The sequence below is a fragment of the Lycorma delicatula genome, chromosome 12, assembly GCF_047948215.1.
Source record: "Lycorma delicatula isolate Av1 chromosome 12, ASM4794821v1, whole genome shotgun sequence".
NCBI classification, from domain to species: domain Eukaryota; kingdom Metazoa; phylum Arthropoda; class Insecta; order Hemiptera; family Fulgoridae; genus Lycorma; species Lycorma delicatula.
The window spans coordinates 8,898,074-8,914,827 of record NC_134466.1 but is presented as its reverse complement, the minus strand read 5'-3'; the positions used below and the strand labels follow the sequence as shown (position 1 = coordinate 8,914,827).

The following is a 16,754-nucleotide window of genomic DNA, read 5'->3' as shown; positions in this document are numbered from 1 at the left end:
TCTAACTTTCTTAAGTGCGATTTTCTAGCGGATGAATATACGATACATCCGTAGTCTAGTTTAGATTGAACCAATGCTTTATACAATCTCAATAATGTCTCTTTTTCTGAGCCCCAATTTAAGTTCGATAAACATTTTATAATGTTTAGGGCTCTTTTGCATCTATCACTCAAGTCCTGTATATGTAATCCCCATGTAAGGGATTTATCCAATACTAGTCCTAAATACCTTACGCTGTCCTTATATTGTATTGGATTATCGTCAATTGTCAAAGCAGGACTTTGATGAGGAATTCTCTTCCTACAAAAGTGTACACAGCACGTTTTTTCTGGTGAGAATTGGAATCCTGTATTCCTTGCAACTTCATTTAGAGCATTGATCGCTCGTTGCAATTTGTACCTCACCATAGCAGTCTTGTTGCTGGCATATATGATTGCCAGATCATCAACATAGACGCTTTTGCTGATTTCTACTGGAATGGCTAATATCAATTTATTAATGGCAATGGTAAACAAGGTACCGCTCAACGGTGAACCTTGCGGTATGCCATTTTCCAATATTCTTTCACGTGAATATTAATTTTTGACGCGTACTTGAAAGGTACGGTCATTCATGTAGTTGCTGAGCAGTATAGGCAGATTGCCACGAATGCCCCATTCATGTAACTGGAGCATTATACCATGACGCCAGGTCATATCGAAAGCCTTCTGAAGATCAAAGAAGACTCCGACACAATGTTTCCTTGTAATAAAGCTGTTATATATAATGTCCTCTAAGCTGATCATTTGATCACTGGTAGAATGGTATTGTCGAAAACCTGCTTGATACGGTGATATCAGGTTTTCTTTTTCCAAAACCCAGACGAGTCGATTATTAATCATTTTTTCCAATATTTTCCCCATAGCACACGTCAAAGAAATAGGACGGTAGCTATTGGGGGTCTGTTAAATTTTTATTTTTCTTTGGTACTGGAACAACATGAGCTTTTTTCCACTGCTGCGGGTACGTTCCATCCCGCCATATTTTATTATACAGTTCTAATAATCTACACTTTGCAGTGGTATTCAGCTGCCTGATCATATTATAATGGATTTCATCCGGACCAGCAGCTGTGTTACCTGCTTTTTCCAACGCTTTCGCGAATTCTTCCATTTTGAATGGTACATTATATGAGTAATTATACTCAGTTCTAAAATTTAGTATACCTTCGAGCTCTTCTTTTTTGGTTCGAAAACCTTCCTCGTAGTTGGCCGTTTTGCTGGCCTTTTCGAAATGATTGGACAACAGCTCTGCAATTTCATATGGAGTATCTTTTATTTCATCTTCATCTTGAAGGCTAGTTATGGGAGCAAAATCATTACGCCCACAAATCGCCTTGACTTTCCTCCAAACATCTGATGCAGTAGTAGTTTGGTTGATGGATGACACGTATTGCTGCCAGGATCGTTTTTTCGAATCTATCATAAGACGTTTTGCATACGCCCTGTATTTCTTAAAGGCAACAAGATTTTCTATACTAGGACGCTTCGTAAAGGCATTATACGCCCTTTTCTTTCTTTTTATAGCTTCACTTATTTCATCGTTCCACCATGGAACGGGTTTCTTTGTAAGTTTCCCAGATGTTTTGGGAATATATCTCGATGCCGACTCAATTATTGCATTTGTTATGGCGTCGACATCGTCTCCGATAACTCCAGTTGTTTCCGGGAGTATCGTTCTAGCTGTGAAGCTCGTCCAGTCTGCCTTTTCAAATTACCATCTTTTAGGGATGGGATATATTGTTCTTGTAACATCAGTTACAATTTGCACCGGGAAATGATCGCTTCCATGCAGATCGTCTATAACATGGAAGCTGTACCTCGAAAGATCTATAAGCTGTACATGGAAGATCTATACAGGACGTCGATCCATCTCTGGCATTGAAAAAGGTTCCTGATCCGTCGTTTAAAATAATAAGTTCTGAATTCATCAGGAACCCTTCCAGTTCTCTTCCACGGGGATCTACTCGATCCGATCCCCAGAGAGAATTATGAGCGTTAAAGTCACCCACCAGTAAAACAGGTGGGGGAAGCTCGGAAATTAGTCTTTCTATGTCATCCTTATTCCAATCGTAATTCGGTAAGTATATGCTGCACACAGTGATCTTAAGCGGTCGCTTCATTCTAACGGCGACCGCTTGTAGGTTGGTGTTTAGAACAACCGCTTCGGTGGTAGCTCTAGTCGATGTTAATATAGCTACTCCACCTCTAACTCTTATATTTGGTGGTTGATCTCGCCGAAATATATTGAATCCTTTTAATTTAAAATTTTCATTTCGGCGGAAATGTGTTTCTTGCAGACATATACAGATCGGGTCTACATCATGTACCAAGCGTTGGAGCTCATGGATGTTTGAAAAACATCCATTGATGTTCCACTGTACTATCGACTCGCTAATTTTTAATTAAATTATTGTCTGGGTTTTCCTTTCGGCCATCCTTTTTTCCGCTTCTTCTCCATGTTGCGAACAGCAGCATGTTCGCGGAGAAGGTCGTCGCCTGTAAGGCTTCCGGTCTCCGTGTCGGAGACCACCGAAGCCGCCGACGACGACGGACATGGATCGGCGCCGGTTTCAGGCGCCGATTGAGAGGCGGCAACCTGGCCACTCCCCGACACGGGGATAGCACCGGCAACCGCCTGTGGGAGGGGGGACACTCGCCCCCCCTGTGTGATTTTTTGTGGCCTCTGAGGCTTAGAGGCCACTTCAGTTGCAGGAGGCTTTGGAGCCTCCATAACAGTCTCTGTAGGTATTGTTGTTTTCTTTACATCAAGAATCTCACTAAGACGGACTTGGTATTCTACTTTGGGGTCCGTTTTCCTCAGCGCGAGAGCAGCTTTCGCTGTTTTATCTTCGGGAGGAGGCTGTACTAATATCTTTGGCTTTATTGTATCTTTAATATTGAAAGATTTCATTTTATTGTCAATAATTCTTTCAATCATGTTAGCCAAGTTCGGAGCAAGTTTACTGATGAGCTGAGTTTCATCTACAGCAATTGGAGCAGGAGCAGGAACAGTAGCCGCAGCCTGAGCATAAGATGTTGTTGCTCTGGGTTTGCGGGCGTTAACAATCTTTTTAGCTTCGATGTAGCTGACTTTCTGCAGAGTTTTAACTTCCTGCACAGCTACTTCTTCTTTGTAGACAGGACAATTCCTGGATCTACATGAATGCTGTCCCTTGCAATTGATGCATGTAGGGGGCTCTTTACACGGCTCTCCCTCATGCACCTCTTCGCCGCACACGCATATTTGCGTTCTCTCACATTTGATGGCGGTGTGGCCAAAACGTTGGCACTTGAAGCATCGCATTGGTTGCGGGATAAATGCCCGCACATCCAATCGATGTATCCCCGCTCTAATCTTCTCCGGCAAAGTAGGCCGGTTAAATGTGAGAACATGAGAGGCTGAAGGTAGGACCTCGCCATTCCTCCTCATGTTCAATCGGCGACACTCTATGACTCCCTGCGTTGACAACTCTTCAACAATTTCTTGTTCCGTACAATTTAAAAGATCCCGACAGACGACCACACCTCTTGAGGTGTTGATCGTACCGTGGGGATCAACATGCACAGCCAGTTCTCCAATCTTTTTAAGCCCTAAAATCTTTTGAGACTGGACATCATTTACAGTCTCAACATGAAGTCCTATAAAGGTCTTCCTTATTTCTTTTACAGGGCCACCAGCGCATTTGGTTATTTCCCGAGCGATGAGAAAAGGACTCACCTTCGAAAAATTTCCATCCTCCTTGGTAACAACCAAATATTTAGGTTTCGGCGTATTATTGTTCTTGAAAAAAGCTTTTTGTAAGCTTTTTCTAGCCTCAATCTCTATCTTTTTAGTTTCGGCACTTTTCCTCCGTTTTGCCTCAGGCGAAACGGCTGGTTCTAAACGAGGGTGTTTACGTGCACCCTCTGCCACGTTTAATTGTTCAACTTGCATGAACAATAAATCCCTTCTGTAGTAAGGCTAGCCGCCGGGGTACACCCCCACTCCAGGGCTACCAACCCTGGAGGTCCGTTCCGGTACTCCGGTGGAACCGGCATATGTCCTGGCAGAGAGCGGATGCGCAGTCTCTGCACTGACTCCAGGCCCTTACACACCGAGGCTTTCAGGGCTCCCATGCTCCGAACAACATGGGCACCTTAACTACATGCTTGCCATCGCGGGGGGCATGTGGACAGCAAAAGGTCTCCGTTACACCTGCAAATAACTTCGACCGTAGCCGCCACATCGCCAGCTCTAAGTTTGGTATATGTCCACTTCCTAATCCATAAATTGTTCATATCCTGCAGGTGGCCAAAAAATCCAATCCATGAGGGGACCTGAAGGTGGAAACAGGTCAAAAGAAAAGCATATCCGAGGAATTTACTCGGAGCCCCGTTAACCAGCTATATGTATTGTACATAAGTACGGCTGTTACCGCCCTGGACGTGGAACGTAGATGTTGTGTTCCGGACGTGGGGATTACCTACCTCAGGGCACTATTATTAATATTATTATTGATTTATTAATAAAAAAAAATCTTTTTTTTTATTTATGTAAATGAATAGTCTAGAATCAACTCATAGTAAAAGTACAAAATATTTCTGTCAATACATAAACTAAATTGAATATAAATCTGTGTCTGTGTAATCACAGAACTATACCTTATAACAAAAAAGAAAATCAAATATTTATTGATTGTAATATTGTAAAATTCTAATAATAATAACAATGTATGTTAAAATATGAATAAATTATTATTATTGGTGGTAACAATTCTGCTTTCATGGTAACAATGTTATAATGTTAAAAAAGAATTTATCTTAATTTTATTTGGTTTTTAAAAATAAAATAAATTAAAATTTTATTTTTTTTATTACTATTATAAATTATAAAATACTATATTTTTCAATAATGAAAATTGAACTATTTTTATGTTAATAATTAATTTATTTATAATATTAATAATAATAATATTTATATATATATAATTTAGCAAAACCAATTCTTCCATTATTGTTATTCATATCTTCCTCTGTACTAGTTATATTAAAAACTATAAGTAAAACTTAGCAATCCACCACAGTACAGAATCTAAATGTTCAAATGAAGAAGAGTAATAAGATAATACAGAAGAGTAATAAGAGTAGTAAGAAATATATATATATATGTTATTTACATACGTAAAAAAATAATAATTATCATAACAATATTATATTAAAAATGTTTTATTTTATGCATATACAATAAAAATTAAAAAACCCCAATGTGTATGAATGTTAAAATATATAAATTTTGTTTATAAACTCATAAAAAAAATTAATATTAACTGTAATTATAAACAATATAAAACTGAATGCCAGTGCTTCTACGTATGAATGTCTTCATAATAATACAATTAGTAAGCTTTATAAAAAACAATGAATAAAAAAAATTAAATTAAATACATTAATGCATTTTTAGATTTCATACAATGATTATGTATTTATAATTATAATTTCAACTGACTATATTAAATTCAATTATAGTAAATTGTAGATAAGTAGGCATTATTTATTAAAAAGTATATATATATATATATATATTCTTTTAATGGTTATTGTAATGACTGAAATATTTGTCTGTTTATTACTTATTAATTCTAGAGATAATGCAGAATTTCTTTTAAGGTAGTCTGTAAATTGTTTAACAATTGGATAGGATAGTTCATACATTGATTTCAATGTAATTTAATATTTCATGTTTAATTTAATTATTTTTAAATACTATTATTACTATATAAATAATATTTTTTGTAAAAAAATAAAGGCTCTAATTATGTATTATGTTTAAATAATATCACATGCATTTTTTGTTATTTATTTTAAATAATATTAATTTTTCAGTAATAGTTTATAAAATGGATACTTCTGTTTAATGATCATTATTTTTTTAAATTTAATTTTTAAGAAACAATTAGCAGCAGATTAATGTTTGTTTTTCTTCTAGATTCTTTTATCTTTATAACTAACCATTTACATTTTACTTGTTCTTTACTTGTTAGAAGTTATTTAAACAATGTCAAATTTATATTCTCCAATTGTAATTTAAAATACAACCTGCTGTTTTAAAGTTGAGCAATTTGTATATTAATTTTATCATATAAAAATTATAAATGAACTGCTTCTAAATTAATGTATTCTTTTTTCTGTACGCTCGTAAGTAATTATAAATCCTTTCCTCAATGATGAGTATCTGGTAGAAGTTTTTTTTTATCAATGACAATTTTAAAATACTTATCAATCAATTATATTTTGCTTTCTGGAAGGGAAGGTAAGTTAAAGTAAGGACTTTACAGTCATCCATCCAAGTTTCACAATTCTAATAAATTTTTTAGTGTTATCGTGTCTTATTTTTTTTTATCTTTCCATCCAACATTCCTTCATTTTTAGTCTTCATTCGACATTCTTCTAACTCAGTCAGTTCATCATTCTTTTTCTAATATTCTTAAGAGAATATCTATAAGGTCTCTTCTAATTTAGCATATCGCTTAATAGATAATTATAAATAGGAAGTGTCCGGTTAATGAAAGTTTTGCTATCAATACATATTATTTAGTTTGAATTAAATGTAATATAAAGTTTTAATTTAAATCTTTAGAATTATTAATGTTGTTATTGTTGTAAAATGTAACACTATATATATGATGTTGTTACACTCTTAAAAATTATCGTTATTTTTAAAATAAATATTTGCAAATTTTTAGTAGGTATAAGATTAACAATGTTTTTTTATTTATTTTATATTATTATATTTCTTATGACTGTAATAATAATAAAATGTAAGTACTATTAAGAAGGTGACTATTTATTTTAAATATAAAAGTTTAAATTAGTTTATGTTATTCATGTTATTATAAAAAAAAAAAAAGTCAATCTGTAATCTACCCAAAAATAATGGCTTATGTTAATTTTTGGTGGTCTTTAACATAATCACTCCATTTTACTATATAAAGTACAGAATATTTAAGTTTCCTCTCTTCTGAACAAACATGGTAATTTATACACACACACACACACACACGAACTTATGCTAAGATGCTAGCATAACATGATGCTAATGTTAGTAATCTTTGTTAGGTTAGATTTTATAATTTTAATTTTGTATATATCTAAGCTCAATATGATTTTGAATGTCAGTGTTTTGTATAACAGTTTATATTATATTAGCATTAGTGTATTAATTATCATAATTAATACTGTGTAACAGCTCTTCATAATTGTTATAAGTATTATTTAATAAATGCCTTAAATATATATTTTTTTTGTCATTTCCAACCTTAAATAAATAATATCTGATCGTTGTTTAATAATTCATTGTATAGATTCATGTATAGATGAAATACAAGGACAGTCTGTAAAATTATCGACCTGACAAAATGAAAAGACTTTTCATAATTTTTTATCAACCTTTCGATTTGAGACATTTATAACAACGATGCGATTAAACAATACAAAGTAGGTGGTGACCTCATCATTTGAAGTGCATTTTCATCCGTCAAATCAGCTCTTCTTGTTTGGTAAGAGCAAGTAATAGTTGGGAGTAAAATGCAGTGTGTGTTGAAGAACGTTGAAGCATTTAAGTTGTGTGGAGTTCTGTCGCAATAACCCAAGATGTGTCTGCTGGTGCATTATCATGGCAAAAGAGCTCTTCCATTTGGCCAGATGTGGATGTTTAACCTAATTAGCACCCTTCAATCGGTCTAGTAATAAAGTTTAATACTCCTTGGTGATGGCCTAACTTTTTCCAGGTAGTCTATGTAACCCACTGGGTTGGTCTAGTGGTAAAAACATCTTTGCAAATCAGCTGATTTCAAAGTCGAGAGTTCCAACATTCAAATCCTAGTAAAAGCAGTTACTTTTATACAGATTTGAATACTAGATCATGGATACCGGAGTTCTTTGGTGGTTAGGTTTCAATTAATCGCACATCTCAGAAATGGTCAACCTGTCTTCACCACTTCACTTACACTCATACATCATATCATCCTCTGAAGTAATACCTGTCAGTGATTCCCAGAGGCTCAACAGAAAAAAGTAGTCTATGTATTACTACACCACAAAAATACTAAAAAACTTATCCATGACCTTTACTGCAGATACAACCATTTTCGTTGGCAATTACGTTTGAATAAGTCTGTGTTCAGTAGAATGCGTTTTTGGTTGATTTTTAAATGTGGAATGTATAGAGTGGATAGCTTTTTCATATCCGTAAAATGTGATGGTCTACTGAGATGTTTGTATCTACTGAGATGTTTGTAATGTCAACAAGCTTGCGTACCTTCAGTTGGTGATCATTTAATATGGTATTGTGGATTTTTGCAATGATTTTGTCGGCTGTACAGATTTTTAGGCATCCCAAACGTTCATCATCTTGAATAGATGTACAATCACGTTTAAATTACGTAGCTCACAGTAGAATTAACATTTCGAATGTCCAATGAGATTAAACTTTTAAAACAGCTTTTTAAACTTTTACTTTTAAAACAGCTTGAACTTCAATTTTATTTATTTTTCAAACAATATCAAAGCTTATTTGCTTAAATTGATCACAAACAAGCAACTAAACCCACGCATCTAAAATTTTGCAGCACACCTTCTAATGAATCATACTTAAAATACATTATAGTCATTTGGTTATACTTGAAAAACGCCATAGTCATTTAGTCATAGTTGAACCTTCTCTATGTCAGGCCGATAACATTTTGAGCAACCCTGGCACTCTAAATATATAGGAAACTGCTTCTACATTTTCCTTGATGGATCAAGGAAAATCTTTGATGTTTTTAGTAAAATCTTTATTAGAGCGCATCATAAAATATACAATTATTTAAATTATTATTAATTATTTACATAAGAAATAATATTAACGTCAATCCATCATGAAGATATATATATATAAAACAGATGTAGAAAATTCAGGGACTTTTTTATGTTTTAATATTATTTAAAAATTCCCTGACAGAATAATATTCTTTCTGTAAAATAAAATATTTTAATTGCATTTTAAATAAATGGTTCAGTCATTTATTAAAGCATAATAAAGTATTTTTCTTGCAGGCCAAAGCACTGAATTGCACAAAAACACTGTTCTATTGGCTAAAGGTTTGTTTTACTCAGCAGTTTTAACCCTCTTATCGCTCTTTTGCAAAATTAACTAAAACCTGTATAACTTAAAATATGCCCCTTTATTTGCAACATTAAGCTTTATACTTTGCTTCACTCTTTTTCATCTTACGATATATATATATATATATATATATATTTCATCTTGCACTTTATTCAGCTACTTAATTTTAATAATCCTTCTGTAACATGATATTTCAAAACGTTTTTTTTCCAACCTACAATTCGTCACAGAGAAAAGGATTACGAGTCTTATGGATCCCATATCTCAGAATTTACTTGAAGATTAGGTACCTACTTTAATAATGCTCCTTAGATGCCTATTAGATAATGCCCTTTAAATACCTTAAAATTATTGGTGGGCCTACCCTAATAACAATAATAGCACATAATTTTTATATATATCTCATCATTTCAGCTGTTATCGATCAGCTGTAAGGTGAAGGCCTCTTCAGTACGTTTCCAATTAATTCAGTCAGTATTATCTTCTACTGTTTGGTCCTCGTACTTGATAATTTCATTAATCAAACGGGCCTTTGGTTTATTTCATGGATGCTAAAGATCTAGTGGTATCCATTCAAGTGCTAGATTAGTCCATCTGCCATCAGTTATTCTTGCTACAAGGCCTGCCCAATACCATTTAATTTCTTTTAACTTTCACGATATCATGTACTTTCATCTGTTCTTTGATCAATTTAAAGATCTTCTTATCTCATCTGGTAACTCCAAGCATACACAATTTCATATTTCTTTGTGCTACCTGCAGCTTCTATAGCGATTGAACGGTTAATGTACATGTACAAGTTTCGCTTCTATAGGTAAGGACTGACTGCCATAAGGAAAAACACCTGCCTTGTGATGATCCCGGTCACCACACCACCTCCTCTGTTTCTACCTTGATGGGCTTTACTGAAGGTCACCTAGACCCTTAATACCCGATTGCATATTTCAGTCCTCAATATGGCCTCTATCAAGATGGCACCAATGCAAATGCCTCAAAGGACATTTCCACTGATGTTAAAATCATCAACTAACAAAAGTTATTTTTCAAACTCATGTAACCCGAATAAAAACAAAACCGATAACCGATAAAATTTACAAATTGAGCTGTAACAAAATATTAATCTCATACCCTCAAAAATTGTTCACAACATCGCAATTTTGACCTATCATACCAAAGCAATCAAAACTGCCAATCAACTTAACAACCAAGCACAATTGCCATATGCTCTTACTCTTGCAGAAAGTAGCCACCCAGGCTACTATTCTACACCAAACACCTTAAAAATTTTTCAGATTTGAACCAATACACTCAAGCTCCCTGACCACCTCTGCATGCCAAACTCATATTTTGAGCAGATATACAGCACATGATATGCATCATCCGATACTAAGCATTGAGGACATTGACCCGAATCAGTCAAGCCAAATCGGTAAGGACTAGTAGGATGCACTGATAGAAAACTTTTTAAGGCAAAAAGAGAGTATGTATATATATTATATAAATGTAGTCACAACAAAATTAAACTGCTAAACATAATTTTTATAATGTTTCTTTAATCGATAATACTACAACTCTTATAACCTATAAATGATACACAAAAAATTGAAACGTATATTTAAAATATTTTTATACTGATAATGTTGTTGAGAATATAACTAATGATAAAAGTAAATTTAAACCGGCATACAAGTCAAACGATCGTATAATAAAATATTTAAAAAATAACAATCACAGTGACATATATATAATTCATGCGGAATTTATAAAATAAAGTATTTTAAAATTAGATTTTTAGAACACACTGAAATTATAAAAATGGTAAATTGGGCTTAGCTAATATTGCTGACCACCTTATTAATAACAAACATACTTTATCTGATATTCGGACAAATTTGGAAATAGAGGAAATCAAGAAATTTAATTTAAATAGTAATAGTAAAAGTATGAATATTTTGGAGAGATTTTATGTATATAAATACAAAAGAATTTCCAACTTGATCAACTTTCAGATGGAATATGAAGATGACACTCTTCAAGCGGTAACAGATGGCAGCATGTTTTTAGATAAAAATAGATATAATCATAATAATTCAAATCCACTCGGTAATGTAACATTGGCTGGCCAGGTTACATAGTATAAATATTCTATTTATTTTTTAATTTAAAATTTTTTAATTATGATGCCGTATTTATATATATGGCATTTTGTTTAATCGACTTCATAAGTTTTTGTATATATGATTGTAATTTTAATATTTTAGTCTTTTAAATTTAATTTAAAAAATTTTATGTTTGATACGTAATTTTATATAAATATCTTATATACAGGAGTTCCAGTAGTAAAAAGCTCTTAAGTAGTTATTTAATAAATTTAAAAAAAAAAATACATTTTTAAAAATTTTTATTTACAATAATTAAAAATTAAAATGTATACAAAATATAAATTATTGCTGGTGTTAATAAATTATGAAATAATATATTATTAGTTTAGATTTATAGAAAAATATAATAATTAGAAAATAAACAATTTAAATTGTTTACATATGATTTATCTAATTTTATATAATATCTATGTATGATTTAATTTACACATATTTTTATAAATAAATTTAAAATATTTCATTTTTATAAGTTCAACGAAAAATTGCGATACATTCCAGTTTTTGCTAAATCATTAGTAAATTTTTGATTCCTTGGAAAGAAACATGTTGGGACGGTATGTATACTTGGAGGAAAATATCCAAATTCAGATGACGTAGTTATGTAAAATGGATGTGGTTTAGGTATTTTGTGGCAACCATAATTTGTAAACAGTTCTGAAACAAACAATATTAAATTTCTTATATAGTTTTATTTATTTATGTAGAAACTTCAGGCTGACATCCAAATAACAGTTACTGATGAACAATAATTAATTTTATTGCGAGTTAAAAAGTAATGTGCCTGACTGAGACTTGAGCCTGGAATATCCAGTTTAAAGTCAGTGATGCTACCACTCCATCACAGCTACCAAAATATCACTATCACCTGCAAAGTGCTAGCATGAACTAGCAATCTCCACAGATATGACCATTTACGCATTAATACAATTAAAGGTAGGCAAACTATATAAACTATCTACTGGCACAATTCCCTGACACGATTACCTACCTGTTAATATGCTTGAAACAGATACACATGCAGTATATTGGAAGCGCAGCATCATAAAAGACAAAACAATCCTTTGTAATCACCTAGACATTATCGTTAAGAGATACGTACTTACTAGATATTGCCGTTCTCTACTTACATCATCTTGAGATAACATGGAACATAAAAATAAATAATACAGATAACATATTGCTGCAGCATTTGCTTGGCTAGATTAAGAGGAACAGCGATAAAATCTTGATCTGAGCAGCATAACAAAATACACAATTATTTAAAATTTAAAACCACAGATGTGATTAAAGGTCACAATAATTATTTACAAAATAAATACATAAAATAATGTTAAAAGTAAATGAATGAAGACGCTGAATATTAAAACCGGTTCACAATTCAAAAGGTATTAATGAAAATTACTTGAGAATACATTTATGTACACATCAAAGTATTCTTTTCAGCAAAAATTGAACATTCATAAATTCAAACTAAATTTAATTAAAAAAAAAAAAAAAAGACTGTCAGCATTAGTATAAATAATTCCTAATTGGTTATTATATTTTTCAAGTGAATCAAGAAAATTTACTATTAAAATTAGGTTTTTTTTCTAGGCGAAAAACAGTTCTGAGTTATCTCTCGAACACAATATGTATTTTGTAATAAACAAAGATATCTCGCATTATATATTTCAATTAAAGTAATAAAATAACTATCTGCTTTACATGAATAGCTGAAACTCGCTATCTAATTCAAATACTTGAATACAAACGAATGGCCTTAGAAACTGTAAAACATAAGATAACATTTCATTATCCCCTAGAATTGTTTGCATGTTAGCCCTAGGTTAAACTTGTGATACAATGCCGCATAACATATACAATTCATAAGAATGCGGTGCATGCTAGTTGGCAGTATTTTTCAATTATTATAAAACATGCTATATTAGGTAATTATAAGTAAAAATGATAAAAAGTGGGGGGCGTAAAACTAAAAAGTACTGAGGTGGATATTGTTATTTGTTATTAACAATAAAGGAATATTCTTTTTAGTAAAGATTGCAAATTCAAAAAAATAAACACACGGATAAGTTAAAATATTCAATTTATCAGTCTACATGATTTTTGTATACTGTTTTTTCCAGTGAGATTTATAATGGGTAGTTACTAGTGGCATATGTTCTATACATTTAACTATGTTCAGTGAAGTTAATGAATTTTAGCTAATTTTAAAAACTTTGTTGTATAGCTATAATATTTTACATCTAATATGTCACTTCTAATACTATTAAACACATAATTTTTTTTTTATATTTGTTGTCCAAACAAAATTAAAGTTAGTAAAAATTAAGTTTTCATATTTCCTTATCTTGTATTTATATATTTCATAATGTGTAACAAGATGTGTTTCCTTTATTATGGTTGTGTAGTCAATATCTGTTAATTTGTATCTACAAGGTAGTTGCTATAGATATAAGGCTTTTAAAATTTTATGTTTTTGTTTAAAGTTTAAAAACCCACTAACCCACTGCAGTAATACACAGTCATCCATCTGATAGATATAATCAAAAACCTAATAACACTGACAAAAACTTTATTATTATAAAATTAGGTACTTATGTGTTTAGGAGAGCACTGGATTTTTAAATTGTTTCCCAATTTATTTATGTTGATATCAGCATTGCTTATATTTATCAACATTAATGTATTAATTACGTTCCAAACAAAATAAAAAAATTTAATTATAAACTCCAAAAATTTCATCTCCAAAGAACCCATCACAAACACTCTATTTTTATTTATTATCATTATTTTAATTTCTCATAATTTATTAACAGTTTTTTCCTAATTAAATAAAAATTAATGCAGTTAATTATACAAATTTAAATGTAATAAAAAAAATTCTATTTAAATCAAGCTGTTATTTTTGCATTTAATTCTAAATTACTGAGAAATACAGTTATTGAGTTGAAACTTTCCTGCCAATGCTTTAAGTTCTCATAATTGTAGCACGGCATTGGAGAATGAGCAAGTAAATATGAAAATGTGAGAAAACATCATTTCGGTTTTGAATTCTGGTCAAGAATGTCATTTTTTATATACTACAAAATTTTCATTTCATATTCCTATGCAAAAGCTTTGTGCTGATATGGTGAATTAATCGTCAACCAAAAAAATCATTCTCTTCAATACAAAAAAAAATTGATGTTTATCAACAATTTCAATTATATTTTCTACAATAAAATAAAAACTAATATATTCAGGTCGGCACTAATTTTTAAACTGCCAAAGAACATATTAATTAATTTAAACAAAGAAAAATCATTATTTTAAATGAAACTATTGCTTGAATCTAATATGACTATTTTTGTAAAACAAATTACTACTTATCCTGCTTTACAAAATAAGTGACTAATTCATGTTTATTTTCTTGAATTTCTTTTGTAATTTGAATGAAATTTTGTGAACACTTGTAAGTATTCAAGCAAAAAAATAATATTACTGTATACAGTTTGATAAATAACATTTTTTAACGATAATATAAATTCTGTATTAAAAATGTAAAAATTAATAACAATAGTTTAACATATAACCTTTTAATAAATTACTTACGTGGATATTCAAATCTTATTGGTAAATTGCATGTATTATAATAATCCGATGTTTTTGTATTATCTGTGGGAACATCAACTCTGGGGGCAGGCGGGCGGTCCATAATCCGATTTATTAAATTTTATTTCATTCTTTATTTATGGAAATCGGTGGTACTTACCGCACAGTTGCCATAGTAACAACCGTCTTTTAATCTTTTTCAATGTTCGTATACAAAGCGCCATTTTCGAGCAACTTGTCAAAGAGGATAAAATTAAAAAAAAAAAACTACCATCACCGGTGTAGTTTGAATGAAGTCATAGTGTTAGGATTCTGCTAATGTCTTTTATTAAGTATAGAAAACGCACTATTTATTGAATAAAATCAATGAACTTTTAACTGTCTTCGTTTTTCTTCTTTCGAGTTTTTGCAATATTTGGCTTGACTCTTAAGATTATTCGTTAAACAGATAGATTACATTTTTGCTTTAATAAGCATCAATACGGTTATAATAATATAAATTAGTAAAATTAACGATATATTAATTTATTATGAATTTTTAAAGCCGAATTAAAATCATAAAATTGTCTCAATGGCAGTGATGCACTTTCGCCCGCGATGTCTTCTAAGGCGTTATCTATACGATGTGTGTGTGAAAGAGATTTTTGTCCAAAGTTGTCGTAGCAAATATGTTACACTGTCCCTAAACTTCTTAACATTTTGTTATCTTTAGTTGTTGTTCTGAACGTATTATTTTCTGATTTGGTATTTTTAACTGGTGTAGTTTTTAAAATAGGTTATGTGATCTTTTTAAACTATTTGTTAGTTTATATAAAAGTGGTTATTAAAATAATAGTGTTTCAGGAATATTGTAATTGACAGTTTTAAATTACACCAATAAGTTCAAAATTAATATTTTAATTGTATTATAAAACAAAATGTTAGGTATGATTGAATATATATATAGATATATATATTTTTTGTATTACGTTCGTAATATTTGTCTGAATATGAGTAATCAGATTCGTTGCTAACATTGTAATTATAAAAAAAAATGTTTATAGTTGCGATTGTTTGTGAGAAAGGGTTTGATTGTAAATTGGTTGTAACTGAAGACCCAGAAAGGTATTTTTATGTTTTACAGCTTTATCGTTTTACTTTTCTTGTATCTACTTTTTATATTTATTTCAGATTGTTTCATACCTATTTATGTCTACATTTTACTTTCATCACTATTTACACTCTTAGCTTGTTATGAAGTTTATATGATATTTTTAAAGATATACCATTTATGTTTGTAAAATTTCATTTGTTACTCAAACTAGTTTTAAAAATTTCCTAAAATATTTTTTTTTTTTAATTTCCAATGTTTCTACATTTTATTTTCAGTTATTAATATTACATTTAATTGGCCAATACTAAAAAAAAATTCAGATTTTTTTATAATTAATCATTTCAACATTTGAGTAGGAAAAATTTTAATTCTTGCCTTTATAGTGTTTTTATAATAATTTTGTTCACAACTATACATGAACACATAACCTTTAAATAAGTATGGATTTCATTTTAACTCAATATTCTTGTGTTTATAAATGTATTATGATTTTGCGCATGACTGCAATGAAAATTACTTAAAATATCAACTTTATAATAAATTTCTTATATATGAAATTTAGAATTTTTCTTTTCGTTCACTTGTGCTGCTGTTATTATTTGCTACCAGTTTTTTTTAAATTTATTATATTGCGTTTGTTTATCTGTGTATTTCATAATGTTAAAGTGCATTAATATTTGGTCCTTTTTTATGTATATTTATGATATCAAGCTTATTCTTGC

At 30.8% G+C, this 16,754-nt stretch overlaps 1 protein-coding gene across 3 annotated transcripts in view; it reads left to right on the top strand.

Annotated features, from left to right (window-relative positions):
- The first annotated feature begins 15,524 nt into the window (after positions 1-15,524).
- The window catches only part of LOC142333015 (uncharacterized), a 75,345-nt gene continuing 74,115 nt past the window's right edge, over positions 15,525-16,754 (top strand). Inside the window, exon 1 of one of the 3 annotated variants that reach the window (XM_075379791.1) lies at positions 15,525-15,863. The gene's annotated coding sequence lies outside the window, so the exon portion shown is untranslated. Of the gene's footprint in view, positions 15,864-15,904; positions 16,044-16,754 lie in introns of those variants that run through there. The other 2 variants (XM_075379789.1, XM_075379790.1) reach the window with 2 other exon arrangements.